Genomic DNA, 19,659 nt, shown 5'->3' on the forward strand with positions numbered 1-19,659 from the left:
GCTGCTGTCTACGGGGTCACACAGAGTCGGACACAACTGAAGTGACTTAGCAGCAGCAGCAGCAGCAGGTTGGACATAGCTTTTCTTCAAAGAAGCAAGCGTCTTTAAATTTCATGGCTGCAGTCACCATCTGCACTGATTTTGGAGCCCCCCAAAATAAAGATATTACATTATCTTTAACTATATTCCCCACATGGTATATGTCATACTTGTAACTCATTTATTTTGAAACTGTAAATTTGTACCTCTTAATCTCTTTCACGGACTTCCCTTGTAGCTCAGCTGGTAAAAATTCCGCCTGCGATACAGAAGACTCCGGTTCAATTCTTGGGTGGGGAAGATCCCCTGGAGACGGGATAGGCTACCTATTCCAGTATTCCAGAATACTATTCTCCAGTATTCTAGAGAACCCCGTGGACAGAGGAGCCTGGTGGGCTACAGTCCATGGAGTTGCCAAGGATCGGACACGACTGAGGACTGAGCACGCACAGCATAATCTCTCTCGCATATTTCACTCATTCTCCTACCTCCTTGCTTCTGACAATTACTGGTTTGCTCTCTCTACGACAGCCATTCTGACAGGTATGAGGCGCTATCCCACTGTGATTTTGATTTGCATTTTCCTGATGATTAGTAAAGTTGAGCATCTTTTCATGTACCTGTTGGCCATCTATGTTTTCCCTGGGAGGGGGGATATGTATATCCAACCTAAACTACAGGGCTTATTTGAAATTCCTTCTCCTTTGGTTCAATAATTTAAAAATATTTTTAAAAATTTTATCTTCCCTAGGCTACAGTCCATGGGACACCAAGAGTCGGACACGCCTGATCAACTAACACACAATGTATATATTAAAGTTTTTCTTCCAATTACTCTGGTTCTCCTCAGTGGGATGACTGAATTAGATAAGTTAAAGTTCAGTCTACTCACCACTACTTATGGGCATGCACGCATGCTTGCATGTGTGCTCAGTTGCTCAGTCGTGTCTGACTCTTTGCAACCCAGTGGACTGTAGCCTGCTAGGATCCTGTGTCCATGGAATTTCCCAGGCAAGAATACTGGAGTGGGTTGCCATTTACTACTGCAGGAGGTCTTCCCGACCCAGGAATCAAACCCTCGTCTCTTGCATCTCCTGCATTGGCAGATACATTCTTTACCACTGCACCACCTGTGAAGCCCATGGTATATAATATTTCCAGAAAAGTGATTTTCTACTCCCTACCACACCTAATTTAGAAGTTTGTGATATGTCATTAAAAACTAGTTATCTGCCTCTCTGCCCATACAGAGTTTACAAACTGGTTTAATTACGGAACTTACATATTTACATCATATGACATGGTTTTGGAATAAGATGTTAAATGATGTGAAAAAATAGAGGGAAATAAGGGATTTGGGGAAGATGGCCACTGCTTTCACACTTGTTTGACTTCCATAACAATCCTGGAATATAGGAGAGCATTCACATATATACACTACTGCCCAGAGACTATAAGTGGCTTGGCTAAGGTCATAGATTTAGGGGCTAATTATGAATTGGCAGAAATTATCACTCAAGCCTATTACTGTTCTGAACATTTCATTGTTTCCTCTGAGTTTGAGGATAATTACTGAAACATGATAAATGTTTTCATTTAAAATGCTCTTTCTTCCACTGAAAACATGTCCTTGTAACTATAGTACAGGAGATAGAAAATCATTATAATGTAACTAATAAATATTGAACTTGAGGCATAATCAAATGAAAGATTAGTCTAATTTGGAGAAAGGGGTTAGAAAAAGGAAGACACGGTTCCAAATCCTGGCTTCCACTTACATTAGCTATATAGCCTTGGAAAAAATTATTTAAGCTCTCCAAAAGTACATTTCTTCATGTCTAGAATAATACCACCCACCTTAACAGGTGGATGTATGAAATAGAAGAGTTATATTAGATAAGATAAAATAGTATATTTTATCTAATAAATTATCTTATTTTATCGTATATCTAATAATATGTATTATATATAAAATATAATATATTATATAAATATATTCAATATATTTATATATAAAATATAAATGTATATTATATATAAATATAAAATATATATTATATATAAATATATATATCTAATAAAATATATTAGATAGGATAAACATGTCTCATGTATAACAGAGAATTTGTCTAACCTTTATCCCTGGTTCCTAGGAAAGTGAAAGTGAAAGTGGCTCAGTTGTGTCTGACTCTTTGCTACTCCATGGTCTGTAGCCTGCCAGGCTCCTCTGTCCATGGAATTCTCCAGGCCAGAATACTGGAGTGGGTAGCCTTTCCCTTCTCCAGGGGATCTTCCCAACTCAGGGATCAAACCCAGGTCTCCCACATTTCAGGCAGATTCTTTACCAGCTGAGCCACCTTCCCTGTTGGCTTCCCTGCTGCTCCTGGGAGGTGGCATCCAAATCCTCGCAGTGTCTCTAGTGATGGGGGGTCTTTGCTGTTCTTGGGGCCCTGATGGTTTATGCTCATGTTGGACCACTAGATATTTTAAGCTGATGAGAAGATTCAGGACAGAGGCTGGTAGAAAGACCTAGAACCACACGAGTTTAGCCTGACCTCTAAGGAGGAGAGAGGGACTAAAGATTGAATTCAACGTCATGACCAATGATTCAGCCAATACTGTTGATATAATGAAGCCCCAATAAAAACTGACCTTGGGGCTCAGGTGAACTTCTCTGCACTCAATGAATGGTTTGTAGAGTGCTTTACGTGTATCGTCACACGCTGATACACGTGGAGAGTGACGTGTCCTGACTCCAAGGAGAGAGAACAATGAAAGCTTTATATTTATGCCTCCCAGAGCTCACCGACTTTGTCTCTCCCCTTTGCTGGTTCTGATTTTACTCCCAATTTACTTCAAATGTAGCCAAGCTTTTCTGAATTCTGAGGTTTTCTAACAAATTATTAAACCTGAGGGGGTAGTGGAAATCCCTAAATCTGGCCACATGGTCTGACTTCTGAGGGTCTCTGTAGCTCTCTGAGGACCTCTGAAGTTGTGCTGGTGTCTTAAGCAAGGATAGTCTTGTTTAGGACCGTCCTCTGAACCTGTGAAGTTTGGCCAGACTCTGGGTAGTTGATATCAGAAATCATCATGATCACCTAGAATAGTGTTCAACAAACAATAGGTGTTAACAGTTATCATCATGAGTTATCATCATTGGTAATCAAAAATATAATTTCTTTAAGAATACTCTGTCACAACCACATATGGATTAGGTTTAGTCATGTATATGATTTAGGGAATAATTAATGAATTTGTTGAAAATAATTTTTGTGCAATCAAAATGTACAATCACGGAGTATTTTTACTCCTCTTAGGTGATATATCCTCTTAGGATGATTAAGTTGACTAAAGTTCAAAACTGCTCTTCTGTTATGTCATATTGTATCATAGCAAAAGCAATTCTTCCTGGATTACTTTCTTAAAATCTACATTTTTAAAAACCTCTTTATTCATTTATTTTTTAAAATATAAATTTATTTATTTTAATTGGAGGCTAATTACTTTACAATATTGTATTGGTTTTGCCATACATCAACATGAATCTGCCACGGGTGTACATGTGTTCCCAATCCTGAACCCCCCTCCCACCTCCCTCCCCATACCATCCCTCTGGGTCATCCCAGTGCACCAGCCCCAAGGATTCTGTATCATGCATCGAACCTGGACTGGCCATTTGTTTCATATATGATATTATACATTCACTGAAACCCTTCTCTGTGTTAAGGATAGTGCTTAGACAGAGATGCAAAGTCAAATAAGATAAGATCTCTTATCGAATGGAAGACATTGCATATCGATGCAAACTGCACTGTAATAAGTGTTTTAACATAGTTACAAAGTAAGATCCCATGGGAGTCCAGGGATTCTTGACATAATGCAAATGTTACAAGTGAAATTCTTTATAAATTGTTGTTGAGAATTTCTTCTCTTTACTGTTGTGCAATGCAAATACTCAATTACATCACAGTTTCTCAATCTGTGATTCTTTTTTGTTGTCTCCTAGAACATTTTCCCCTCCTGTTTATGTTTCTTTGAAAAATCTTTGTGGAAATATCCTTATTACTCCAAATTATATTTTAGAAGTATTATTTCACTCCAAATCAGTGTTAGGGGAAAGGGATATAAAAATCATGCAATAGATAATAGTTGTCACTCCATGACTTGAGTCTGAAATAGTTTCTCTTATTGATGAAGAGAAAACTAAACATATATAACTTTGCTATTATATTTAAGGACATCTGTCTTTGTTTAGAACAGACTGGATTAAGATGAAATGGAATACGTAAAACTTAAGAGGATGTGTGATCAAAAGATGAAGTGTTTATCGTATAGTGTTTATCGTATTCTTGAAAGTGGAAACAGGAAACCGACAAAACAAAAATCTCTTTCGCTGGATGTCTGGAAAATATACCTGATCAATTCTGTGAAAACACTGGCAATTTTGTGCCTTCAGAACTCAAGACACAGGAACTAGTGTCATCTGGTCAACATCATGATTACACATTTCCAATAAGCAAGTTTAGGAACAAATGACAAAGGGCCTTGACTTCCAGGTTGTATACTTCTGATTCTCGTAGACATTACTCTTTCGGTGAAGGCAGGCGAGATGACCGAGCAAACAATCTGCTTTCCTGATTGAGTCTGAGTGAGAACACATAAATCAGGTGTACTCTCTTAGATATCATCGTTTAGGTTGGTGAAACCTGAGGGAGGCTCTCTAGTGATGCTTCCAGTTTGCAGAAGGGAAGTCCTCTTGGTCCAGAAGTACTGAGGGTTAATTGAACGGCCCCTCATGCTGCTACCAGCTGGACACATCACCCTGAACAAATCACCCGGTCTCTTTCTACTCTGACTAATGATAACAATAATACTTATCGAGCACTTATTTTGATTCAGGCTTTGGGTTATGTTCTTTACTTGATTGAACTTACTTAATCATTGCAACAACCCTGTAAAGTTCCTTTCTCTACATTTTTCCAGATGGAAAAAGAGAGGCTTAAAGAAATAAAATATGATTTGTTTAGCAGAGATTCTAAGGGAAAGACAAAGAATGAGAGTCTAAATCTCAACTCCCGAGTCTGTGCTCCCAACCATGTTGTTCTGTGACTTCATCTGCATAATCCACTTCACCGTGCTTTTGTGAAGTTCAGCGATATATGACCAACTTGGTGTCCCAAATCTAAGTTACCTATCCTAGTACAAAGGTCTGAAGATTATCCACTATGGCCCCCAGCGTTCTGGCAAGAGGCTTTCTCACTACCATTCTCCTATTTGTCCTAGAGGCCCCGCTTTGGGTTTATGAAGGCTTTGGGATTTGGATATATTGTTGGAACCATGTAAAGTCCTCATTCCTGGTGACCATGTAAGGCCACCATCTAAACAATATCTTTAGTATGGTCCTTGGCTGGGTCTACTTAGCTGCTTTGTTTTCAGCCAAGGCCATTCTTCCTTAGATTCCCCTGCCCCGACTGACTTGCTCTTTCTGACTCCCTCACTATATCCTCTATTTTGTCACAGGAACACACCTTCCCACCAAAACTCTATTTTCACTGCTTGCTTTTGCTTTGCTGGTCTCTTAAACTCAGAGTTAGAATTAATATCAAAGAAAAATGCTTTATTTCTTTGAAGTAAAAAAAAAAATCTGAAACTTCAAATACTCTTAGGAAATGTGGAGAAATATATGCATTCTATCTCTCTAATGCATCACAGAAAAGAAAGATGAGCAAAACAGTTGTATCTATAATAAAGCAGGTTGAATGCTCATACCCTGTCACATATGTGAATGCTTTGAAAACTGAAAAGTGATCCAGAAATGTAAAGAAATGCAAAAACATTGAATTGCCTCCAAGACTTGGTAAATGCTATTGGAATACTACTTTGATTTAGTGATATTTTCCAAATTTCTTCATTTAAGTGAATCACAGGAGTTGGTAGGCAAGAATGGGCACACACATCTAATGATTAATTAGAATCCCTAATAATAATGTATACTTTTGCAGGTGAGTATGTTGATTAATAAACATACAGCATATGATAGTACCAAAAATTTATACATATTTAAACTTTATCGACTTGTTTAGAAACCACATGATTAGTTGTTATTTAGTCACTAAGTTGTGTCCAACTCTTTGTGACCCCAGGGACTGTAGTCCAACAGGCTCCTCCATCCATGGGGTTTTCCAGGCAAAAATATTGCATTTCCTTCTCCAGGGGATCTTCCTGACCCAGGGATCAAACCCACATCTCCTGCGTTGGCAGGTGAATTCTTTGCCACAGAGCCATAAGGAAAGCCCCAATTACGAGAACAATGGCCCTAATAGTATTAGACTGTTACATTGCAGTTTTGGAGTGATGAAGAAATGCTGTCTTTAAAAGAAACAAAGTTTAACTGGAAATATATTGAAAACTAAGTATCCATTTTTGCCACAGATGTTAAAAATGGAATAATTAAATATAAAGTGAAACAAATACTCCTGAGTCATGATTCATCTCCCTCACTTGATAAGAAACTGATATGTCTCTATGGTAACAGTAAAACTGCTATTAGGGAACGAAGACTTCTGTGTGTGTGTGTGTGTATTCGTGAGCATGCAATTAAGAAGCATATTGTTAGGAATAAGAAAGAAGCTTAAATGAGTGGCCTGTAGGATCAAATGAGGTAAAGGAAAACAATGAAACAAAGGAAATATCTAAGAGAAGAGATGAAGAAATAAATGGGACGTGATCAAGATATTGTATATTTAAACACAAAGAAAAGAGAAATTCACGAAGGAAAAGGGTTTCATTCTCCCTAATGAAAATGGGGTTTGTCTTTCAAGTTTGTGAGGTCGAACAAGGCGGAACAAGAATGGTGGCTGAATCACTCAAGGCCACATAGCTAGTGCCAGAGACCAGGTTTGTCTCATGGTGTTGTTGTCCTTCTCCAGTGGCTCAGCAGTAAAGAATCTGCCTGACAATGCAAGAGACACAGGAGACGTGGGTTCAGTCCCTGTGTCGGGACGATCCCATGGAGGAGGAAACAGCAACCACTCCAGTAATCTTGCCTGGGAAATCCCCCGGACAGAGGAGACTGGCGGGCTACAGTCCTAGGGGTCACAGAGTTGGATGTGACTGAGTGGATAAACACCACCATTGTCATTGTTCAGTCAATAAGCTGTGCCCCACTCTTTGCAACTGCATGGATGGCAGCACCCCCATCCTATCCTCCCCTACCCTTCACTATTTCTTTGAGTTTGCTCAAAATCATGTCCACTGAGTTGGTGGTGCTATACAACCACCTCATCCTCTGCCACCCTATTCTCTGTCTGCCCTTAGTCTTTCCCAGCATCAGGATCTTTCTCAATGAGTTGGCTTTTCACATCAGGTGGCCAAAGTATTAGAGTCTCAGCTTCAGCATTAGTCCTTCCAATGAATATGCAGGACTGATTCCCTTTAGGATGGACTGGTTTGCTCTTGCAGTCCAAAGGACTCTCAAGAGCCAACAAAAACTCTCTAGCACCACACTTTGTAAGCATCAATTCTTTTGCCCTCTGCCTTCTTTATGGTTCAGCTCTCACATAGGTACATGACTACTGGAAAAATCATAGCTTTGACTATATGGACTTTGTTGGCAAAATGATGTCCCTGCTTTTTAATATGCTATCTAGGTTTGTCATAGTTTTTCTTTCAAGAAGCAAATATGTTTTAATTTCATGGCTGCAGTTACTGCCTGCAGTGATTTTGGAGCCCAAGAAAATAAAATATGCAACTGCTTCTACATTTGCCTCTTCTGTTTGCCATGAAGTGATGGGACTGGATGCCACTATCACAGCTTTATGAATGTTCAGTTTCAAGCCATCCCTTTCATTCTGCTCTTTTAACCTCTTCAAGAGGCTCTTGAGTTCCTCTTCACTTTCTGCCATTATAATATTATCACTTGCATATCTGAGGTTGTTGATATTTTCCTGGCAATTTTGATTCCAGCTTGTGATTCATCCAGCCTGGCATTTCACACGATGTACTCTGCATAGAAATTTAAAATGCAGGGTAACGATATGCAGCCTTGTCCTACTCCTTTCCCAGTTTTGAACCAGTCCATTGTTCCATGTCTGGTTCTAACTGTTGCTTTTTGACCTTCATACAGATTTCTCAGGAGGCAGGTAAGGTGGTCTGGTATTTCCATCTTGAAGAATTTTCCAGTTTGTTGTGATCCACACAGTCAAAGGCTTTAGCGTAGTCAATGAAGCAGCAGTAGATGTTTTTCTGGAATTCCCTTGCTTTCTCTATGATCCAACAAATGTTAGCAATATGATCTCTAGTTCCTCTTTTTGTAAACCCAGCTTATACATCTGGAAGTTCTCAGTTCATGTACTGCTGAACCCTAGCTGAAGGATTTTGAGAATAATCTTACTAGCATGTGAAATGAGTGCATTTGTTTGAATATTCTTTGGCATTGCCCTTCTTTAAGATTGGAATGAAAACTGACCTTCTCCAGTCCTGTGTCCACTGCTGAGTTTTCCAAATTTGCTGGCATATATAGTGCAGCACTTTCACAGAATCATCTTTTAGGTTTTTAAATAGCTCGGCTGGAATCCCGTCACCTCCACTAGCTTTGTTCATAGTGATGCTTCCTAAGGCCCACTTGCCTTCACATTCCTGATGTCTGAGTCTAGGTGAGTGATCATACCATCATGATTTTCCCAGTTATTAAGACCTTTTTGTGCATATTTCTTCCATGTGTTCTCACCACGTCTTCTTAATCTCTTCTGCTTCTGTTAGGTCCATACCATTTCTGTCCTTTATTGTGCCCATCCTTGCATGAAATGTTCCCTTGACATCTCTAATTGTCTTAAAGAGATCTCTTATCCTTCCCATTCTATTTTTTCCTTCTATTTCTTTGCATTGTTCATTTAAGACCTAATCTCTCCTTGCTACTCGCTGGAACTCTGCCATTCATTTGGGTATATCTTTCTTTTTCTGCCTTGCTTTTCACGTCTCTACTTTCCTTAGTTATTTGTAAAGCCTCTTCAGACAACCACTTTGCTTTCTCACATTTCTTTTTCTTTGGGATGGTTTTGGCCACTGCCTCCTATACTATGTTATGAACCTTTATCCATAGTTCTTCATGCACTTTGTGAATCAGATCTAATCCCTTGAATCTATTTACCACCTCCACTGTATAATCATAAGGAATTTAATTTAGTTCATACCTGCACAGCCTATTGATTTCCCCTACTTTGTTCAATTTAAGCCTAAGTTTTGTATCAAGGAGCTCATGATCTGAGCCACAGTCAGCTCCAGGTCTTGTTTTTTTGACTGTATAGAGCTTCTCCATCATTGGCTGCAAAGAACACAATCAATCTGAGTTTGGTATTGACTATCTGGTTATGTCCATGAGTAGGTTTGTCTCTCGGCTTTTTGGGAAACAGGGTTTGTTTGGTCACTGAATTCTCTTGACAAAACTCTGTTAGACTTTGCCCTGCTTCATTTTCTACTCCAAGACCAAACTTACCTGTTACTCTGGGTACTAGAGTGGTTTGCCAGTCCCTCCTCCAGTGGGCCATGTTTTGTCAGAACACTTCATTGTGACCTGTTCATCTTGGGTGGCTCTGCGTGGCATGGCTCATAATTTTATTGAATTATGCAAGCCCCTTTGCCACAACAAGACTGTGATCCATGAAGGGAGGCATGATTTTAGAGAAGAATTTCATGGCCATAATATTGCTAGTTTGTTTCAGGAGTGAAGTAAAGGGGTAAAACAGTTGAATTTGAAAGAGTTGGTTGGGCCACCTAGACTATAGATAGCAGGGTAGAGGCAAATAAACATTTTTTTCATACTTCGCATCTCTGGGATACTTTTGGGTAAATGGGGGTTTGACAGCCTTTGGAATTGTAAAGCAACATAGCAGCACTCTATATCTTGCATGAAAGAGTCCAGAAAAGTTCATGCAGTGGGGACTCTAACAGCTGAGTCAGGGAAACCTGCAGGGAAGAGAAAGAATGGACTCCCATTCTACACCCATCTTCCCGGCAACCTCTTCCTATTTGAAGAAATGTCCAGGTGCTTCCATTGGGAGAATCCTCCAGTAGAGGGAAAAGGAATTCAAGAGGAAGATACAAATTCTCTAGGACTCCAGTCTCTGATGATCTTTTTGTTGCCACTAATGGTACTGAAAGAATCAGCAAAAGGCTTTGTTGTAGAGATGCTGATTTCAACCTTCAGTTCAGTTCAGTTGCTCAGTTGTGTCCTACTCTTTGCGACGCCATGAATCGCAGCACGCCTGGCCTCCCTGTCCATCGCCAACACCCGGAGTTCACTCAAACTCATGTCCATCGAGTCGGTGATGCCATCCAGCCATCTCATCCTCTGTCGTCCCCTTCTCCTCCTGCCCCCAATCCCTCCCAGCATCAGAGTCTTTTCCAATGAGTCAACTCTTTGCATGAGGTGGCCAAAGTATTGGAGTTTCAACTTTAACATTAGTCTTTCCAATGAACACCCAGGACTGATCTTTAGAATGGACTGGTTGGATCTCCTTGCAGTCCAAGGGACTCTCAAGAGTCTTCTCCAACACCACAGTTCAAAAGCATCAATTCTTTGGTGCTCAGCTTTCTTCACAGTCCAACTCTCACAACCATATATGACCAGTGGAAAAACCATAGCCTTGACTAGATGGAACTTTATTGGCAAAGTAATGTCTCTGCTTTTGAATATGCTATCTAAGTTGGTCATAATTTTTCTTCCAAGGAGTAAGTGTCTTTTAATTTCATGGCTGCAGTCACCATCTGCAGTGATTTTGGAGCCCCCCAAAAAAGAAAGTCTGACACTGTTTCCACTGCTTCCCCATCTATTTCCCATGAAGTGACGGGACCAGATTTCAACCTTAGTGTCTTTCTTTTCCCTTTCATTGCTAGTAAAGAGCACAACCTCAGGTACTTTGGTGTCAAAAAACTGGGATAGTTTTAGATATTTCTACCTCCTTTGGAAAAAAGGAAAAAAAATGCATAAGGATGGTTTCTTGAATGGTTTAATAGTCTTTTATTTGGAAAATTTAGCATGTATTAAATTATTGCTTCTTTATTACTTAAAAATAGAATACTGCTGAAAAGTTTATAATAAAGTACTATTCAGAAATGTGTCTTCACTTTAGCACCATCAAACTCCATTTTTCTTGGTGTCTCCAGTCTGGAGTCTTTCAGAATCAATTTCTCAGAGACTAACTGTCTGGTTTTCTAAACAAGCTAGAAAGTGGTATTAACCTGGCTGTGTATGGTAAAGAGGGGCATGAATAGGAAGCAGGCATCTGATTACTCCATATGCAGATTTTTCAACCAATTCTCACCTCACTAGGGCCAACCAATATGTCCAGTGTCTCAAGTTCCAAGTCTTCCATGATCTACATGGAAAATCCCACTTTTCAGCTTGTCTCCAACTGTAAATTTTTATGTTTCAACTGTTTTTTCCTTAGTAAGTCAGTTGACACCTCACTATATGCTTCAACTTGTTAATATTTGTTGACATTTTTCAGTTACTCTCACCTCCACTCATTTTTCCTTTTTTCTTAGGATTTATAACCTTTAAAAAAATAGTATTGACATTCTAATACGCATTATTTCCACTAGGAGCAGAGAAAAACACATTTGACATGTCTGATTGGAAATCTTCACTGATGCTTCACACTCTGTAATGTGTAGGATTGGATGAGAAAATTTGTGACAAGTATTTAGAAAACACTTTGCTGAGTTTTTCTGAATTGTGTAGCAGACAGCACTCATTTTTCACTTTTCCACTGTCAGTCATTCTTCAGTCCTTGAACTCTGTGGCCAATCTTTTTTCTCAGTTATGGAAATACCAATAACCCTAAGATCAACATTTTTTCTTGAGCGCCAGAGCCAAAACTGATGGCCTTCAAGCTTTCTCCACTTAGAATTCCCAGAGGCAACTCAAAACTGAAAATTTCTCTTGTGGCTCACCTCTATCCTATCTAGACCCTAAACTTTTCTCTTGCTTTATTTGCTACTTGGGCACACGCTGCCACTGTTTAATCAGTTTCCAAAGCAGATAACTGGTCCTCATCCATATCTTCTCTCGTCTCTTCCCTGATCCCAACATGCAGTTAAACCCCAGCTCTACTCATTGTTACTCAATTATTTGTGCTCTTTGCCTTTTCCAACTTCCTCTGTTTCTTAGTGAGGTTCCAGAAATAACTGTCTCATAGCTAATCTATCTTTAGGTCTTTTTCATTCCTGTTGATTTTCCGCATTAGAATGATCTTTCTAAAGCATAAGTTTGATTTTTAAATTTTCTTACTTGAAACTTTTTAATAGGACTCCACTATACTAAAAATAAAGTTCAAATTTCATATTATAATCTGGGTCCCTTTATCAAGTGTGCAGTCTCAATTCTCATTACTTTTTATCATCGAGCTCTACTCTCTAGTACTTAAAAAAAATTTTTAGTTGTCTGAATATACCATGCTCATTTTCATTGTTGGTTTTTTAACATGTATTTTTCTTCTCTTCCTAAAATATCATCCTTCCTTCCCCTTTCCAACATAATCAGGTAGTTGTTGAGTTAAATCTTACTTATCTTTAAAACAACATTTAGAGGTGATATCTTTGGGGACAATTTATCTGACATACCTTCATTCAAGAGTAGTTATTTTCCCCATGTATTTTGTTAGCACTTTGTTTATTAATTTTGATATTTGTCATCTTACATTTTGTATCTCCCATTAGACTAGCTCTTTGAATGCTGGGACTGTATCTGGTATATTATTTTATCTCAGATACCATAATTTTTAGCATTATAAAATCTTAATAATGCTTATAAGGGTGTATTAGATGAGTTAATGAAATAAGTACCTGGTTCAGCAGCATTCTCTTTGTTACTGGTCTTGTTCTGATCACATACTCTGACCCTGCTATGTTTTTCCCTCTTTTCCTCTTTTTTCCCTCCTTCCCTCCTTTCTTCCTCTCCTTTCTCCCTTCTTCCATCCTTTCCTTCCTTTCTTCTTTTTCTTCTTTATTTCATATTGAAACTATTATTTTCTAGTTTTGATTATTTGCTTCTCAGTCTTGATACTTATTCTCTGTTTCTGGGTCCTTATCAAACCTCAGGACCATGCTTTGTCTGCTTGTTGACATTTTGGTTATGAATTAATTATTCAGGGACATTTATTAAACATTTTCTGTGAGTTAGGTATAGTGCTTTCTTGACCGCAAAGTGCTGAACAAGATTGGCTTAGTCTCCACATTCATAGAGCAAAGATGCTTCTTGGAGGAAATTAGGGGTAGATAACTTGACTGTATAGTCAAGGCAGTCAAGGCAGTCTTTCCAGTAGTCATGTATGGATGTGAGAGCTGGACCATAAAGAAGGGAGAGCACCGAAGAATTGATGCTGTTGAACTGTGGTGTTGGAGAAGACTTTTGAGAGTCTCTTGGACAGAAAGGAGTTAAAACCAGTCCATCCTAAAGGAAATCAATCCTGAATATTCATTGGAAGGACTGATGCTGAAGCTGAAGCGCCAATACTTTGGCCACCTGGTGTGAAGAGCTGACTCATTTGAAAAGACCCTGATATGCAGAAGGAGAGGGTAACAGGATGAGAAGGCTGGGAGGCATCACTGGTTCAATGGGCATGAATGTGGGCAGACTCCATGGGACAGTGAGGGGCAGGGAGGCCTGGCGTGCTGAAGTCCATGGGGCCACAAAGAGTTGGACATGACTTGGTGACTGCACAATAACAGCTTGCTCTTTAGGTTCACAGATCCATAGATGGAGAGGAATTATGTCCCAGGAGCTATACCTGATGAATTACTTCCAGGACTATATCATCTTCACCTGGACCTGATTTAGAGATGGAACTTTTGGCTTTGAACTGATGTTGTGTTAGGATACCATAACAGGATGCTATAAGAAGAATCTTGGGAGGGGAGTGAATGTATTTTGCTTGTGAGAGGGGTGTATCAATAAATCATTAGAGGTCAAAGGGCAGACTGTGGAGAACAGACTTTAAGATGACCCCAATTATTTCCAACCCCTGATGTTCTTAGCCTTATATAATCCTCTCCACTTGAGTGTGAGTGGTACCTGTGACTTGCTTCTAAACAATGGAACGTGGCAAAGGTGATGGGAGGGCATTGCCATGATTATGTTATATAAAGCTCTATTTTGTTAGCAGACTTATTCTAAAGCCTTTCTCTCTTGCAGGCTTTAGAGAATTAAGGGAGCCATGTGGCAAGAAGCAGTCTCCAGTTGACAGCAAGAAACTGAGATCGTTCTCACAGTTACAAGGAACTGGCTCCTGCCAACAGCCTAAGTGAGTCTAAGTGAAGTCTTCCTCAGCCAAGTGTCCAGATGTGACAAAAATACTTGCAGACATCCTTAAGTTCAGGCCTGCAGTGGATGTAGCTTAGTCTGTCTGAACTCCCAACTCACAGAAACTGTGAGATAACAGATGTGTGCTGTGTTAAGCTGTTAAGTTTGATCTATAGCCGTAGAAAACTAATATAGGAAGAAAGAACATAACAAATAGATAAAAAGTTTTTTTTAAAAATTACAGTACAAGGGGGTGACAGAGGATGAGATGGTTGGATAGCATCATCTACTCAGTGGACATGGGTTTGAGCAAAGTCCAGAAGATATTCAAGGACAGGGAAGCCTGGATGCGGTTGCAAAGAGTTGGATACCACTGAATGAATGAACAACAGCAACAAAACTGACCAGAAAGCCCAGAGCTGCTAAAGCCAGACCTGTCCCAACTGTAGGAGCAGTTGTTCTTTCAGATATTTCATGGGCGCTCAATTTAGGAAGCTGTACATTTAGGAGGCATCACTTCACCGTCTGTACACACACGAAGAAGGATTTCATCTCTTCTTCTTTAATCACACAGCCTCTAGGGCTCAGAGCTCTGGTTTCATCCCCACCTCTGCATGTGTTTCTCCCATCAAAATCCGTTTCAGAGGTTCCCAAACATGAGCCAGCATTCCTGGTTCCTCCCTCCCGTTCCCTCACAGCCAACAGCGGTCGCCTCCCTGGGTCTGCTCTCCAAACCTTAAGTTCCTGTCCAGGGCCCCCTGTACGCCTTGGCAGTCGCTCGTTGTAGGGGTGGGGCGCACAGGGTTGTGGCACAGAACATCTGAGTAGGTCTTCCTCCGTCCTTTCTGCCATCTACCTGGGGCTGGGCTCCCCTCTGAGCCCCTGCAACTCCCCTTCTGGCCCAGCTGTTCTCCCCCGCTGGGGACAGGGCTTCTCCGGATGCAGGAACCTCGCCCTCGCTTCAGCTTTTTGCCAGGGCACGAGTCCTGTCCTGCTTCCTCATCTCTTCCCTTTCCCTGCTTTTTTCTTTCATCCTACCTGTTTGCATGGGGATCTTTCTTATCCTTTTAGGTGTCCACGGTCCTCTGCTAGCGTGAAGCAGGTGTAATGCGAGAATCCTTTCATGTGTATATGTATTTTAAAAAATATGTATTCACCTGGGTGTGAATAAATATGTTTATTTATTTACTGTATTTATTTATGTATCAGGTCTTGTTTGTAGCACGCGGGATCTCTAGTTGGGGTGTGCGGGCTTAGTTGCTCTGCGGCGTGTGGGGTCTTAGTTCCCTGACCCAGGATCAAGCCTGAGTCTCCGACACTGGGAGCTGGATTCTTAACCCTCAAACCATCAACGCAGTCCCTGTATATGTATTCTTGGTGAGTTTGTGGGGGAGAGAAGAGCTCCGTATCCTACTCGTCCTCCACCCTCTTGGAAAAGCCCTTTACAGTATTTTTCGTTTCAATAATCAGTCGTGGAGAGCCAGTCAGAGCAACAGGTAGGGATTTATCTGCGGCCTCCATGCTGCAGACTGGAGCAAGCGAGCGTGTGCACGCGCAGGGATGTGTGCGCGGGTATCAGCTGCTCTTACCACGGTCAGAGGCAGGGTCGAGTCCAAGCTGACACCATTCCCTCCAAGTGTACCTGCCCTCCTCTGGCAAGGGCAGCCTCTACCCTGTTGAGAGCAGGGCTGGAGCCAAGCGTTGGAGTTGGCACCCAGTGCGGGCTGGGTGCGCCCCGGGGTGGGCCAGGAAACCACGAGGGCCCGAGGCAGTTTTCAGCCTGCGGCCTCCCTGCTGTCCGCAGGAGTAAGCAGGCATGTGTACGTGCTATTGAAGAGCAGTGTCGGTTTCTGACAGCCCTCCCTTACGTCCGACCACTCACTGGTTTCAAGCTAGCTGAGGGGAATTGTCTCTCCGGGGTTGGGCCCCAGGGCTGGGTGGCCTCCTATGTGACTCAAGACTCTTGCTTCCCAGGGAAGATCCCTGAGTCCATGATATCCCCTCCTCTTCTGTGTCCCTTTCTGTGGGTTCAGATTCAGGCCATTCCCTTTTCTGCTTTTCCTATCGGACTTCCTGTGGGTCTTCTTTGTTTCCTCGGCTGCGTAAGCATCTTTGTAGTCTCCATGTTATTTTCAGTAAGAGAGCAATTCATGGCGGGGATGTGAGTTCAGTGTCTTCCTACTCTGCCATCTTGATCTCCACTCCCAGTAGATAAGCAGTTTTGAATTAAGACATGCTAGGGAAATAATTAAGGAGATATTACAGATAGAAAATTGAGATACTATATACTTTGGATGGGACAATCAGGAGGAGATGTTCCATTGGCCAAAACTCAGAAAGTGAAGAGGAGCTAGCAGTCTTAGAGTGGAGTGGAAGGTAGAAAGACATTTCAGCAGAGAGAATGGTTGATGGAAATGCTGTGAAATGTTAAATAACTTGACCCATTGGAAGAAATAAAGGAGGTCACTATATAAGCAAGAGGTAGAGTTGTGTTTTCCATATGTAGATTATTGGACCAAGTCATAAGGAATTTGGATTTCATTTGCAGTGCACAGGGAAGTCTTTGAAGAATATTCAGCAGAGAAATGAAAAGATTTCCCCCCTCGCTACTTTATGAGAAATGGAGTAAGTTTGGGCCAAAGGACAGGGCAAGAATAAAAGTGACTATGCATGAAAATTGATCATATCTTGGATGTTTGCTTTAGAAGAGAAGATAAATTCTTCTCAGAGGTCAAGATAAGGCACAAACTCTTCATTGCGTTCATAAGACTCTTCCTGGTCTGGCTCTTGATTACTCCTTTATCTTCAGCTCTCAACTTTTCCTCTGGGGAATTTCTGTCCCTTCCTTCACACTGAATTTCTGCCAGCTTTTGATACCAGCTCTCTCTGAAGACAAGGAATCTGACTGGAACTTCTTGTTTATTATAAATTGCATATTGTGTCCTTCATACTTTCTGTGTATCTTTCAGGCCCTTGGATACCTGATACCTCGGTTCATCCTGATGCTTCCTGAGGCACAAGCTTGCCAAAATAGCATTAAGAAAAGAAAAGATTTAAAGACATAAAGAAAAATAAAAACCACCTTGTGAAACATTCTGGCAAAATTAATATTCAAGTCATTTTGGGGATGTGTCAATTTATCTGCTATAGTGACCCTTTCTCCTTTTGGTGAATTCTGAATGTCCCTATTTATTATATTTAATAAGCAAGAGAAGATGGAACAGGATGTGTGCCAAAACAAAGATGTAGAAGAAGTCATGTAATTGATCACATTTACATTCCTAGAAATAACACATTTGCAATTTAGCCTGGCCTTTAGAATATGAGAAATGAAAAGAATAAACAATTCATTGATGTACATCTACAAGGACTATTTTGTTTCTCAGTTTGTTCAGCATGTTTAAGGGCTTCTGAGGAATGTATGTAAACTAACATGGGGTGAATATCCATATATAACCAGATAATCGTTTTTATTTCATATAGACAATGGGGCTTCCTTTAAAGAAAAAAATACCTATTTATATCAGTATCTTAAACTGAAATTTACATGAAATATTACAAGAAATTTCTCTACTATTAAAGTACTAAATTTCACAGACAGTAGTACACAACCATTGTGAGGTGGCTATTATTATGGGAATGTTTTCTCTTGTCAGAATGTTCCAGAACCTCAATCACTATACTCAAAATACAGTGAGTCCCAATGAGTCCAACCTAACTATTCAAGCTCATAAACTTCTACATCCATTATTGCCTAATGCACATAATCTGAGAACATGAGATCACTTATAATTTATTTCCTCTCATCCACTATCCCTTGTCAGGCTTACAATTTACTTATTAAGTTTGCTTAAAACGCAGATTATGGCTCAGTAGATCTAGAGAAAAGAAAAGAAAAGCCAAAGATTCTGCATTGCTAAGAGCCTCTATGGTGATGTGGATGAGGCTCATCTGTGTTAGAAATTTTCAGTAGCAATGATTCAGTTCCCTAACTATTTTTGTTTCTTTCAGATGATCTAACCTTGCAGATTTCTTCTACATGGAATCTCTATGCATGGGACAACTCCAACTCATTTTCATATCTTCAGGTCAAATCTTATCTCCTATGTAAAGGAGTTTTTTCATGTTAAGAGAGAGAATTCTAACTCCCTACTTTAATGAGTTTCCCTTACCCTTAAAATAAAATGCAAAGTCCTTTCCAGATCAACTCCTTTCCTACTATTTTCTTCTTGTTCACTCCAGCACACTGGTCTTGCTCTACTATGACATACCAAACGTGCTCTAGTTTTAGGGATTAAAAAACGCTCTTCCTGCCCCCTATTCTCCTGGCTTGATCCCTCATTTTAGTCAGGCCTTTAGTCAAACATCACCTCCTGAAACAGGCTGTCACATTGAGTTGACCTCTATACAAAGCTGTCTGAAAGAGATTGAAATGGAGCCCCAAATCCAGACTCTGCTTGGTTTGCTAGCCCAGAGTAATTAAGGTTAGCCTGATAGCAGAGGGCAAAAGGAGTAGACAAACAAATCAGAAAACTCTTGGAGTAAATCTAAGGTGCGAAATGAGAGCCTGGACTGTGGTAATTGCCATGGACGCAGAGAGCCACGGTGGTTCACAAGAAGGGTTGCAAGTGCTTGAAGGAAGGTCTGCCTTTTTCTGATGTGCTCAAAAGATAGTATATATGCCAGCAACTTCCCAGATCTCCAAGCAGCCTTCATTGACAATGCAAGGTAAAATAGCAACCCACTCACTATTTCTGTCTCCTTCAGTTCAGTTTAGTTCAGTTGCTCAGTCGTGTCTGACTCTTTGCGACCCCATGAATCGCAGCACGCCAGGCCTCCCTGTCCATCACCAACTCCCGGAGTTCACCCAGACTTACGTCCATCGAGTCAGTGATGCCATCCAGCCATCTCATCCTCTGTCGTCCCCTTCTCCTCCTGCCCCCAATCCCTCCCATAATCAGCATCTTTTCCAATGAGTCAACTCCACATGAGGTGGCCAAAGTACTGGAGTTTCAGCTTCAGCATCATTCCTTCCAAAGAAATCCCAGGGCTGATCTCTTTCAGAATGGACTGGTTGGATCTCCATCAGTCCAAGGAACTCTCAAGAGTCTTCTCCAACACCACAGTTCAAAAGCATCAATTCTTCAGCGCTCAGCTTTCTTCACAGTCCAACTCTCACATCCATACATGACCACTGGAAAAACCATAGCCTTTACTAGACGGACTTTACTTTGTTGGCAAAGTAATGTCTCCGCTTTTCAATATGCTATCTAGGTTGGTCATAACTTTTCTTCCAAGGAGTAAGCATCTTTTAATTTCAT

The 19,659-nt window shown here is 40.6% G+C and overlaps 1 long non-coding RNA gene across 1 annotated transcript; it reads left to right on the forward strand.

Annotated features, from left to right (window-relative positions):
• The first annotated feature begins 418 nt into the window (after nucleotides 1-418).
• Nucleotides 419-17,584, forward strand: LOC132342228 (uncharacterized). The gene is made up of 3 exons (XR_009490547.1): nucleotides 419-582; nucleotides 14,231-14,339; nucleotides 17,308-17,584. It is a non-coding gene; the product is annotated as an uncharacterized lncRNA (long non-coding RNA).
• The last annotated feature ends 2,075 nt before the right edge of the window (nucleotides 17,585-19,659 follow it).

The sequence above is a fragment of the Bos taurus genome, chromosome 14, assembly GCF_002263795.3.
Source record: "Bos taurus isolate L1 Dominette 01449 registration number 42190680 breed Hereford chromosome 14, ARS-UCD2.0, whole genome shotgun sequence".
In the NCBI taxonomy this organism is placed as follows: domain Eukaryota; kingdom Metazoa; phylum Chordata; class Mammalia; order Artiodactyla; family Bovidae; genus Bos; species Bos taurus.